The following is a 13301-nucleotide window of genomic DNA, read 5'->3' as shown; positions in this document are numbered from 1 at the left end:
TATATTAAACCATCAGGGGAACACACTGTCCTCACTTATACTGTTCACATGGTAACATGTGTCTTTTCCACATGTGCAAGTATAGCGCCACGTAACGGTTGCCTTGTCAGCAAATGCAGCCTTTACTCACAGCATCTTACCGCAGTGTAACACCTCAGGGTGCAATTCTTACAGTGCAGACTAACGGACAATTTGAGGGCTCTGCCCTGCTCTCGCTTTTCACAAGACGATACTCACTTCTGAATGGAACCGTCGTTTAACTTCCCTTTGTGACTTTGACAAAGACTAAATTAAAAATTGATAACGAGGAGGAAATGGATTTGCTCGCTGTCTGTAAAATTGATAAGTCACCAGGACAAGATGAGATGCATCGACGGGTACTGAGGGAAGTGATGGTGGAAATTGCAGAGTTACTCTTTATAATTTTCCAGTCTTCCTGAGACTGGTGGTGTCAGATGACTGCAGAATTGTAAATCTTACACCCTAGTTCAAAAAAGAGTGCAACGCTAACTACACCCACAGGAAGACAAGTTAACTTTGGTGGTGGGAAAGTATTTAGGAACATAATTTGTGATATATTTAATACTTATTTAGACAATGGTGGATTAATTAAGGAAAGCCAGCAGGGATTTGTGAAGGACAAATCCTATTTAACCAACTTGTTTGAGTTTTTCTAAGGAGATGAGCAGAATGTGATGGATGTGGTGTACGTGGACTTCCAAAGGCATTTGATAAAGTGCCACATAACAGGCTTAAAACAAAGTAGAGTCTAAGGACTAAAAGGGAATTGGCAGCCCGGATATGAAATTAGCTGAGGAACAAGAAACAAAATGTAGTGATGAATAGTTGTTTTTCGGACTGGACGAAGTTATACAGTGGAGTTCGCCATGGGTCGGTGTTGAATTGAAGTTGATAAAATATTCTCATCATCCAAACAGACTCATTCTCCTGCTTGATCGGTGTAGCCCTGCTAAACGTTTGTTTCCTTCAAGTGTTTATCCAATTTCCTATTGAAATAATTGAATGTCTCTGCTTCCACCACACTTGTGGACAGACAGTTGCAGCAGGTAAAACAAAAAGTGCTTCCTCACATTCCCCTGCATCTCTTTCCCATAACCATCAATCTCTGTCTCGTTCTCGTACCATCAACAATGGGAACAGGTTATCCTTGTCTAACTTATGTACACCTGCATCAAATTTCCTCTCAATCCACATTGCTGTTAAGAGAACAACCCCATACTTAGATAACACAATCCAGAGCCATCTATCCAAGCTTTTCAATAGCAAAAGAATAGTTGTGTTGTAAGTAGTATAGATAGGAGCATAATACCAAGAGACTTTGATAGATCAACTGATTGACTCTGCCCAACGCACCAGATTTTCTGTTTCGCCTGAACACTGCTAAACGCCTTGTATAATTTAGAGTATTTTCATGGCTTACATTTATGCAAGAACTGAAATGTCAATGCTGGTTTGTAAAGCATAACGGTCATCTTTGCTGAACTATGTCAAAATGTCATGTTGAGAGATGTGTTAGTGTGGAAGATGCACGTAGCCATAGGAAAAAAAAGGAAATCATGTCGCTGGACGGGGGTCCACAATGTCCGGGTGTCCACAATGTCCGGGTGATGGACCCTGACATATTTTACGTTTGTGAAAAATAAGGACAGCTAAAATAATAGGGCTAATGGCATGATTTGTACATCAATATATTGAAGTCTGCTTCAGCTAATGCTTGCTTCATTATGAAATGTATTTTCAAGGCTATACTTTGTTTAAACCTTTGTGTGAGAACAATGGGAGCGACACCAGCACTCCTTCCACTGAGAGAGATGAGATAAAGGTCGAATAGATTAGATTAGAGATACAGCACTGAAACAGGCACTTCGGCCCAGCGAGTCTGTGCCGACCATCAACCACCCATTTATACTAATCCTACATTCCTACCAAACATCCCCACCTGTCCCTATATTTCCCTACCACCTACCTATACTAGTGACAATTTATAATGGCCAATTTACCTACCAACCTGCAAGTCTTTTGGCAGGAAACCGGAGCACCCGGAGAAAACCCACGCAGACATAGGGAGAACTTGCAAACTCCACACAGGTAGTACCCAGAATCAAACCCGGGTCCCTGGAGCTGTGAGGCTGCAGTGCTAACCACTGTGCCGCCCTAATAGCAGAATTGAAAACAAAAAAATGTCTGGCACCATCAAGAATGTAACCTTCAGCATCCTTGCTAAAATCGAAAGAATCGGGAAGCATCTGCAATGTGTGTGGATGAAGCAATTAACTAACTAGTGTCAAGCAATGATGTCAACCCGGACCAATAGGGATACTGAGAACACTTCAAAACTAATATGGTAACATCCTGCACCACAAGAAGGATAACAGAAAGGGTTTTACAGGATATCGTCAGCACACTTCAAGAGGGGTCATGAGAACATTGTTGGCACTTAGAAGGACAGGATAGACTATAGACGAGAAAACAGAGCAAGGGAAGAAGAAGGAGAGAAGTCCGTGCCATAGCAAGCACAGAAGCAGGGACTGGTGCTGTGTGTTGCTGCATATCTATTGCCATTGTTAAGTATTAACTTTGTGTATCTTAGTTAAACCTAACACACTCTCTGACTTGATCACAGAACTTGATTTTTTTCTTGTAGGTCTCTTGGTCAGGAATCTGAAGGTGAGACTAGTTGGGTATCCTGTGTCTCACCTTTGCTCAGGTAACATCGACCTGAAACTTGTAGTTGTTTACTATTTGCATACATTGCTATGTATTTTGTCCTCCTCAAACTTCGAAATTGTGGGCCCGAGAAAAGCAATGTTCTTCATACAGCTTTCTGTGACTGCCCCCGGAAACGTTCTGCCCTGTAAGCAAAAAGGATCAGTTCACTACTACACTCTGCCTCCTATCCCTTAACCAACTACCATCTCAGGATACCAGTGTCAATGTTTAACATGCACATCTATTTTCCATGTAAGTCTGTTATGCAGTACTTGGTCGAATGCCTTCGGAAGAGCAAATATCCAATAATTACTGTCCCATCTTCAGTAAATTCAACCCCAAAAATTCAGTCAGTTTTGTCGTAAATGATTTGCCCTTAGCAAATCCGTACTGGTTGTCCCTTATTAACTCACGGCTGATGTCAAAATTAATGGTCTTTGTTACCAGATTTTTCCTTCTCACATTTTCGAGCAGGAGTGTAACATGTACAACCCTTCAGTCGACTGGCACACCTTCCATATTCAAAGATTTTCCTCGGAGCTTCTGTGATCTCCCTCAGTAATCTGGAATGCTTCCTATATGGACTTATTAACTTAAAAAGATGTCAACCTATTCAGAGCTTCCTTTCTGTCTATTTTCATTCTATCTAATAACTCTGCACTCGTCTTATACCAGGATATTAACTTCACCCTTTTCTTTTGTGAACATACATATAACACAACATTTCATTACCTTTTCCATCAGATGAGCCATCTTTTCCATCTTTATCCATAAACAAACCACAATTTCTTGCACTATCATTTGAATTCTGGTTGCTTAAAATAATATTAGGATTCCTTTGTTGTTACCCAATCATATTTTCTCATACAGTCTCTGATAAACTTGTTTCGCTTCCCACCTGCACTCTCCCTATTCTTCCTGGTTGGAATCATGGTGATTGAGTGGATATGGGATGTTTTGTGCAAATCACTGTCATAATTACTTAAATGATTAGCGCTGCAAACAACCTTTGAATTTTATTGATCAAAACCAAATTAATGGCAACGTGTGTGACGCTGAGACTGGAAGATGGTCAGAATAATGGGGAGGAAGGGTGAAGGAGCGGCTCCTAAATTGGCCAAACGGATTTCTTAGATGTGTAAAAGTGATTCCGAGTGTTTGAGGGATGAAGGATAAACGTCTGATAGCTTCTTTTTAATGTCATCCGAGTGAATCTGTCAGTGGCTGAAAATATATCTGAACGGCCTTGTCCTGCGAATCTGCAGACAGTCCAACAGGTAGAAGGGGTTAAGTGAGAAATATAGTATTTGTTCATAATCTGACATTGCTTTGAGGTTGGAAATAATAGAGAGGCTGTCGCTGACATAATACGTCAGTGAGAGAGCAATTTATATTTTTCAATCTTGAATAAGTCTTATATCAAACAGAGCAGGATATCTGCCAATGTGTTCCATTATATACACGTCACAGGCCACTTCCCCTCCCTATTCTATCTCCCTGATCTCAATCTCCTCCCTATCCATTTCATTATGATTGCTGATCGTTATGTTGGCCTATTTATTCTCTTCCATCTCAGGCATTCCCGCGCGCTCGGGGATGACTTTTTCCACTGCAGTTCTGAAATGGCTGATAGGTCCAATGCATGATAGAGATGCACGCGATAAAGAAACATCTGTAATTATGGGTGAGTTTAATCTGCATATAGATTGGACAAATCAAATTAGTCATGATACCGTAGAGGAGGAACTCTTGGAGTGCATATGGGATTGTTTTCTGGACCAATACGTTGAGGAACCAACTGGAGAACAGGCCATCCTAGACTGAGTATTATGTAATGAGAGAGGTGTAATTGCTTGTGGGGAACACAAAAACGGCCGGTAAAATTTTCTAATGGTATGTGAAGTGAAAAAGATTGGTGAAGACAAATGTAGGTCCCTTACAGCCAGAGCAGGAAAATTTAATGTGGGGAACAACGAAATGGCTGACCAACTAAATGCATACTTTGGTTCTGTCTTCTCAAAGGAGAACATAAATATCATATCAGAAATGTTGGGGAACACAGGGCTTAGTGAGATAGAGGAACTGAAGGAAATCGGTATTAGTAGAGAAATAGTGTTGGGAAAATTGATGGGTTTCTGGGCCGATAAATCCCCAGGGACTGATGGCATGCATCCCAGAGTACTGTAGGAAGTGGCCCTAAAAATAATGGATGCATTGCTAGCTCTCTTCCAAGATTCTATAGATTCTGGAACATTTCTTACGAGTTGAAGGGTAGCTAACATAACCCCACTATTTAAAAAAGGGAGGTCGATGATAGCAGGGAATTATAGACCAGTCACCCTGACGTCGGTCGTGCGGAAAATTCTCGAGTCCATTATCAAAGATTTTATAGCAGAGCACTGAGAGAACAGTGGTAGAATCGGGCAGAGTCTGCATGGCTTTACGAAAGGAAGATCATGCTTGACAAATCTACTAGAGTTCTTCGAGGATGTAACTAATAGAGTTGATGAGGGTGAGCCAGTGGATGTGGTTTATTCAGACTTTCAGAAGGCTTTCGACGAAGTCCCACATAAGGGATTAGCGTGTAAAATTAAAGCGCATGAGATAAGGGGTCGGGTATTGCGATGGATAGAAAATTGGTTGGCGGACAGGAATAAAAGAGCCGGGATAAATGGGTCTTTTTCTGAAGGGCAGACAGTGTCTAGTGCGGTACAGCAGGGATCGGTGTTAGGACCCCTGCTATTCACAATATATATTAGTGATTTAGATGAACGAACCAAACGTAATATCTCCCAATTTGCAGATGACACAAAACTGGGTGGGAGGGTAAGTTGTGAGGAGGATGCAAAGAGGTTTCAGGGTGATTTAGACAAGTTCAGTGAGTGGGATAATGCAGTAAAATAGAGATGCAGTATAATGTGGGTAAATGTGATATTATCCACTTTGGTAGCGAAAAAAGAAGGCAGATTATTATCTGAACGGCTATAAATTGAGACAGGGGAATATCCAGTGAAACCTGGGTGTTCTCCTACACCAGTCGCTGAAGGCAAGCATGCAGGTCCAACAGGCAGTAAAAAGGAAAGGCAAATGGTATGTTGGCCTTCATAGCGAGATAATTCAAGTACAGGAGCAAGGATATCTTGCTGCAATTAGACAGCACCTTGGTTAAGCCACATCTGGAATATTGCGTGAAGTTGTGATCTCCTTATCTGTGGAAGGAGGTTCTTGCTATAGCGGGACTGCAGCGAAGGTTTACCAGACTGATTCCTGGGATGTTGGGACTGTTGTATGAGGAGAGATTGATTTGGTGAGGATTATATTGGCTGGAGTTCAGAAGAGTGAAGGGTGACCTCATAGAAAACTATAAAATTCTAACAGAACTTGATAGGGTAGATGGAGGAAGGATGTTATGATGGTAGGAGAGTCCAGAACCAGGGATCATAGTCTAAGGATACGGGGTAAACCTTTCAGGACTGATATTGGGACACATTTCTTCACCCAGAGAATGTGAACCTGTGGAATTCGCTACCACAGGAAGCAGTTGAGGTAAAAAGTTTGCATGTTTTCAAGAAGAAATAAGATATAGCTCTTGGGTCTAAAGGGGTCAAAGGATATTGGGCGAAAGGGGAACAGGGTACTGAGTTGGATGGGCAGCCATGACCATAATGAATGACAGAGCAGGCTTGAAGGGCCGAATGGCCTACTCCTGCTCCTATTTTCTATGTTTCTATGATTTGCAGACTCAGCCACATCATGGCAAGTGGTGCAGGAGGTGTCAGGTAAATGACATCATTGGAGGTGTGGGTGCTCCCTTCGATGCCTCGACTTCGCCTTTGCATGCTCCCGACAAATATCCCTGAAATGTATAACGTCTTCCCAAATGAGGGATGATTTGAGGGCATCTCTGAAGTGTTTCCACTGTCCTCCTGGGGATCTCCTGTCACGACCAGGTTCTGAGTAGAACAGCTGCTTCGGGATTCTGGATTTGCAGGTTCTTTGAGAGGCACATATTCATGGTAAGTGAAAGACTAACACTGACTGTCTGAACACATGTCAGTTGTTGTCTGTGGGTGAGAGGCACGAGAACACTTTCCTTTACATAATATCATAGATACGGTGCGGAAGGATGGAGTGGAAGGGGCTCTGTCTTTCTCCTGTACTGCATTGCAGTGGGCTGGCTATTTAATCAGTCTCTAACTGTCCCTGTTGGGTGAGTCGGTAACCGAATCAAGACCAGTCCCCGTCCCTGTGTGACTGTCACTCCTTCTATTCTGTGTGTGCAGGATTAACCCTGAGTCCCTCTATCCACCTCTGTCTGCCATATCTGGAAAAATGCTGATCCTTTCACTTACTGATCTGCTCAAACCGACTGCAAGGCCCAAGAAGTGAACAGGATGTTTCATTAATTCCTTGAATTATACTATGATTGACAAGCAGGTTAAGATCGACTCAGGCAAAGTTTGGAAACATTCTTGTCCATAAATCTTTCAAAAGGGAGTGCGAGGATTTCCTGGCTCAGAGTGTTTAAGGGATTCAGGTGTAGACATCGGCAACTCACTCCAGAGATTCACAGCAAAGACTGTGCAGATGAGGAGATCGAACACCCGGAAGCTGAATCTCTGGGACGGGCTCTATTGTCACGGTGTTTGTGTGTCCGGTAGAATCGCGGCAGGTCCGTGTCTCTCTTGTTTAGAATGAAACGATGAGGAGCTGCATTCTGTATTAGTCACATTGACCGAGGATTTCACTTCGGTTAGACAAACCTTTGCCGGCTGAAATTAATTTTGCCAGGTCCCAGCAAACACACCAGCTCCCTCCTTCCTCCCATGTTTCTGTCGGAGGGTCTCAATAATAACTAACACCCCGCAGGGAGAGAACGCAATTTGAGCATCTAAAGCGATTAGCTCCAGGCTTTAAAGGTTACTGATTCCCTCCATCCCTCTCCTCCCTCACTGCACCCTAACCCCATGTTCATTTTCATTGTTGGGACATTGATGAGGGTGAAATGAGGAAAGTTCCCATTGATTTTAGTTGAAGAGATCTGCGCACGCGCGGTAGAGCCCCACCCACTGGGACGGCATCATCAGGGGAAGAAATCATACCCTCCCCTTCCCCCGACACAGCCTCTGAGCGTCATTCACTGGTCTTGCTCCGCAATTGTCTAAAACTTTAAATCCAATGGGAGAAACGAGGTACAGTACTGTGTACTTGATACGGAATTCAATTCAGGATATTTATCATGAACTGCACGAAAAACTGGAACAGTGTGGGGAAAGCCACTGGCTGGAAAACATCGCCCCCGATGTCTTGCAGTTTTTGGTTGATTTCCTCCTACCATTTTATGAAGCTCACCGAGAACTCGAGGGAGACCAGTATCCGACATTGAACTTGATAATTCCATGGTTTAAGAAACTTAAGTGACTCTGTATGCGACTTTCTTCAGATACTCTAATGCAAGCTATTGTCAGGAAAAGGCACAGAGAGTGGCTTCCGAAGAAAGTTGAAATAAATGCTGAGCACAGGATAGCAACATTTCTCTGGCCTAAATTTAATCAGTTGTGAATGTTGTACAGCCATGATCGGGAAGAAGTTTATTCTGAAGTGCGCAGACTTATCAACAATATTAAAACAGAAGACTCTGTGACTGAAATAAAAGTGGTTGCCAATGAACCTAAAGCTGCCAAAAAGAAGCAGTGACCGAACTTGCTGAATGGGAGAATGTTCATGAAGAAATAGACACAAATAATGAAGTGCAGCACCTGCTGTGTCAGCAATGGAAAACGAGCGTGATCTGATGGGCTGGAGGAAGGAACACAGTGTTTCATGCCCTAAATTGGCCAGTCTGAAGACACGCATACTTTACATATATTTTATTTTATTTAGAGGTACAGCACCGAAACAGGCCCTTCGGCCCACCGAGTCTGTGCCGACCAGCAACCACCCATTTTTACTAACCCCACAGTAATCCCGTATTCCCTACCACCTACCTACACTACGAGCAATTTACAACGGCCAATTTACCTATCACCGCCATGTCTTTGGCTGTGGGCCTAAACCGGAGCACCCGGCGAAAACCCAAACAGTGAAAGGGAGAATTTGCAAACTACGTACAAACAGTACCCAGAATCAAACCCGGGTCGCTGGAGCAAAAAGGCTCCAGTGCTAACCACTGCGCCACTGTGCAGCATGCAAACGAGCTGCAGCAGCAGAGAGAGAAACTTTGGCGTATCTGGAAGGAATATCAAACAGCGGAGCACTGTCCTTAAGCCTTCCACTGTTGACTCTATTCTTTTTTTGCATGGCACTTTATAAGACCTTTTGTTGTTTTTTTTCTTCTATGTCTGTGACTGAGACTACTGACTTGCTATCTCTTTGACTGAGACTATTGACTTGTTATGTCTGTCAAAGAGTGTTAGAGTTATACAGCACAGAAACAGGCCCTTCGGCCAATCGTGTCAGTGCCAGCCATCAAGCACCTTACTATTCTAATCCTATTTTCCAGCACTTGGTCCCTAGCCTTGTAAGCTATGACGTTTCAAGTGCGCATCTAAACACCTCTTAAATGTTGTGAGGGTGCCTGCCTCTACCAGCTGTTCAGGCAGTGCGTTCCAAATTCCAACCACCCTCTGCGTGTTTTTTTCTCCCTTCAAATATCCTCTGAACATCCTGCCCCTTACATTAAATCTATACCCCCTGGCTATTGACCCCTCCATTAAGGGAAAACGTTTCTTCCTATCGAAGCTATCAATGCCCCTCATAATTGTTTATACATCAATCATGTCCCCCCTCATCCTTCTCTGCTCTAAAGAAAACAACCCCACCCTTTTCAGTCTCTCTTCATAGCTAAAATGCTCCAGCACAGGCAAAATACTGGTGAATTTCCTCTGCACCCTCTCCAGTACCATCACATCTTTCCTATAGTGTGGTGACCAGAACTGTACACAGTACCCCAGCTGTGGCCTTATTAGCGTTTTATACAGCTTCACCATAACCTCCCTTCTGTTAAATTCTGTGCCTCGGCTAATAAAGGCAAGTATCCCACATGCCTTTCTAACCACTTTATCTACCTGTGCTGCTGCCTTCATTGATCTATGGACAAGTACACCAAGGTCCCTCAGACCTTCTGTACTTCGTTGAGTCCTCCCATCCATTGTATATTCCCTTGCTTTGTTAGCCCTACCAAAATGCATCACCTCACACTTTAGTTTTAGTTTTGTTTAGAGATACAGCACTGAAACAGGCCCTTCGGCCAACCGAGTCTGTGCCGACCATCAAACACCCATCTATACTAATCCCACACTAATTCCATATTCCTACCACATATCCCCACCTGTCCATTTATTTCTGTACCACCTACCTATCCTAGGGGCAATTGCTAATGGCCAATTTACCAATCAACCTGCAAGTCTTTGGCTTGTGGGAGGAAACCGGAGCACCCTGAGGAAAGCCACGCAGACACAGGGAGAACTTGCAAACTCCACGCAGGCAATACCCGGAATTGAACCCGGGTCGCTGGAGCTGTGAGGCTGCGGTGCGAACGACTGCGCCACTGTGCCGCCCAGTTCTCAGGCTTAAATTCCATTTTCCACTGCTCCACCCATCTTATCAGCCCATTGATATCGTCCTGTAATCAAAGGCTCCATTTACGACACCAAAAATATTCGTCATCAGCAGACTTACTGATCATCTCTCCTATATTCTCATCTAAATCATTAATGGACACTGCAAGCAGCAAGGGTCCCAGCACCGATCCCTGTGGTCCACCACTGGTCACAGGCTTCCACTCACAAAAACAACCCTCGACCATTACCCTCTGATTCCTGCCACTAAGCCAATTTTGGATCCAATTTGCCATTTTGCCCTGGATCCCATGGACTCTTACCTTCTTCACCATTCTCCCATGCGGGACATCATCAAAAGCCTTACTGAGGTCCATGTATTAGAATTAGAATATTACAGCGCAGTACAGGCCCTTCGGCCCTCGATGTTGCTCCGGTCATCTGACCTACACTATTCCATTTACATCCATATGTCTATCCAATGACCACTTAAATGCCCTTAAAGTTGGCGAGTCTACTACTGTTGCAGGCAGGGCGTTCCACGCCCCTACTACTCTCTGCGTAAAGAAACAACCTCTGACATCTGTCCTATATCTTTCACCCCTCAACTTAAAGCTATGTCCCCTCGTGTTTGCCATCCTCATCCGAGGAAAAAGACTCTCACTATCCACCCTATCTAACCCTCTGATTATCTTGTATGTCTCTATTAAGTCACCTCTCCTCCTCCTTCTCTCTAACGAAAACAACCCCAAGTCCCTCAGCCTTTCCTCGTAAGACCTTCCTTCCATACCAGGCAACATCCTAGTAAATCTCCTCTGCACCCTTTCCAAAGCTTCGACATCCTTCCTATAATGCGGTGACCAGAACTGCACGCAATACTCCAGGTGCGGCCTCACCAGAGTTTTGTACAGCTGCATCATGACCCCGTGGCTCTGAAACTCGATCCCCCTACTAATAAAGGCTAACACACCATATGCCTTCTTAACAGCCCTATTAACCTGGGTAGCAACTTTCAGGGATTTATGTACCTGGATACCAAGATCTCTCTGCTCATCTACACTACCAAGAATCTTCCCATTAGCCCAGTACTCTGCATTGCTGTTACTCCTTCCAAAGTGAATCACCTCACACTTCTCCGCATTAAACTCCATTTGCCATCTCTCAGCCCAGCTCTGCAGCCTTTCTATGTCCCTCTGTACCCTACAACACCCTTCGACACTATCCACAACTCCACCGACCTTCGTGGCATCCGCAAATTTACTAACCCACCCTTCTACACCCTCATCCAGGTCGTTTATAAAAATGACAAACAGCAGTGGCCCCAAAACAGAACCTTGCGGTACACCACTAGTAACTAAACTCCAGGATGAACATTTGCCATCAACCACCACCCTCTGTCTTCTTTCAGCTAGCCAATTTCTGATCCAAAGCTCTAAATCACCTTCAACCCCATACTTGCGTATTTTCTGCAATCACCGACCGTGGGGAACCTTATCAAACGCCTTACTGAAATCCATATACACCACATCCACGGCTTTACCCTCATCCACCTGTTTGGTCACCTTCTCGAAAAACTCAATAAGGTTTGTGAGGCACGACCTACCTTTCACAAAACCGTGCTGACTATCGCAAATGAACTTATTCTTTTCAAGATGATTATAAATCCTGTCTCTTATAACCTTTTCCAACATTTTACCCACAACCGAAGTAAGGCTCACAGGTCTATAATTACCAGGGCTGTCTCTACTCCCCTTCTTGAACAAGGGGACAACATTTGCTATCCTCCAGTCCTCCGGCACTACTCCTGTCGACAATGACGACTTGAAGATCAACAACAACGGCTCTGCAATCTCCTCCCTGGCTTCCCAGAGAATCCTAGGATAAATCCCATCTGGCCCAGGGGACTTATCTATTTTCACTCTTTCCAAAATTGCTAACACCTCCTCCTTGTGAATCTCAATCCCATCTAGCCTAGTAGGCTGTATCTCAGTAATCTCCTCGGCAACATTTTCTTTCTCTACTGTAAATACTGACGAAAAATATTCATTTAACGCTTCCCCTATCTCCTCTGATTCCGCACACAACTTCCCACTACTATCCTTGATTGGCCCTGTTCTAACTCTTATCATTCGTTTATTCCTGATATACCTATAGAAAGCCTTAGGGTTTTCTTTGATCCTATCCGCCAATGACTTCTCGTGTCCTCTCCTTGCTCTTCTTAGCCCTCCCTTTAGATCCTTCCTGGCTAGCTTGTAACTCTCAAGCGCCCTAACTGAGCCTTCACGTCTCATCCTAACATAAGCCGCCCTCTTCCTCTTGACAAGCGCTTCAACTTCTTGAGTAAACCACGGCTCCCTTGCTCGACAACTTCCTCCCTGCCTGACAGGTACATACTTATCAAGGACACGCATTAGCTGCTCCTTGATTAAGCTCCACATTTCGTTTGTGCCCATCCCCTGCAGTTTCCTTCCCCATCCTACACATCCTAAATCTTGCCTAATCGCGTCATAATTTCCTTTCGCCCAGCTATAATTCTTGCCCTGCGGTATATACCTGTCCCTGCCCATCGCTAAGGTAAACCTAACCGAATTGTGATCACTATTGCCAAAGTGCTCACCTACATCTAAATCGAACACCTGGCCGGGTTCATTACCCAGTACCAAATCCAATGTGGCATCGCCCCTGGTTGGCCTGTCCACATACTGTGTCAGAAAACCCTCCTGCACACACTGGACAAAAACAGACCCATCTAAAGTACTCGAACTATAGTATTTCCAGTCAATATTTGGAAAGTTAAAGTCCCCCATAACCACTACCCTGTTACTCTCGCTCCTGTCGAGAATCATCTTCGCTATCCTTTCCTCTACATCTCTGGAACTATTCGGAGGTCTATAGAAAACTCCCAACAGGGTGACCTCTCCTCTCCTGTTTCTAACCTCGGCCCATACTACCTCAGTAGACGAGTCCTCAAACGTCCTTTCTGCCGCTGTAATACTTTCCTTGATTAACAAT

The sequence above is a fragment of the Heterodontus francisci genome, unplaced genomic scaffold (assembly GCF_036365525.1).
Source record: "Heterodontus francisci isolate sHetFra1 unplaced genomic scaffold, sHetFra1.hap1 HAP1_SCAFFOLD_310, whole genome shotgun sequence".
NCBI lineage: Eukaryota > Metazoa > Chordata > Chondrichthyes > Heterodontiformes > Heterodontidae > Heterodontus > Heterodontus francisci.
The sequence above is the reverse complement of the archived record's forward strand: the minus strand, read 5'-3'. Positions refer to the sequence as shown.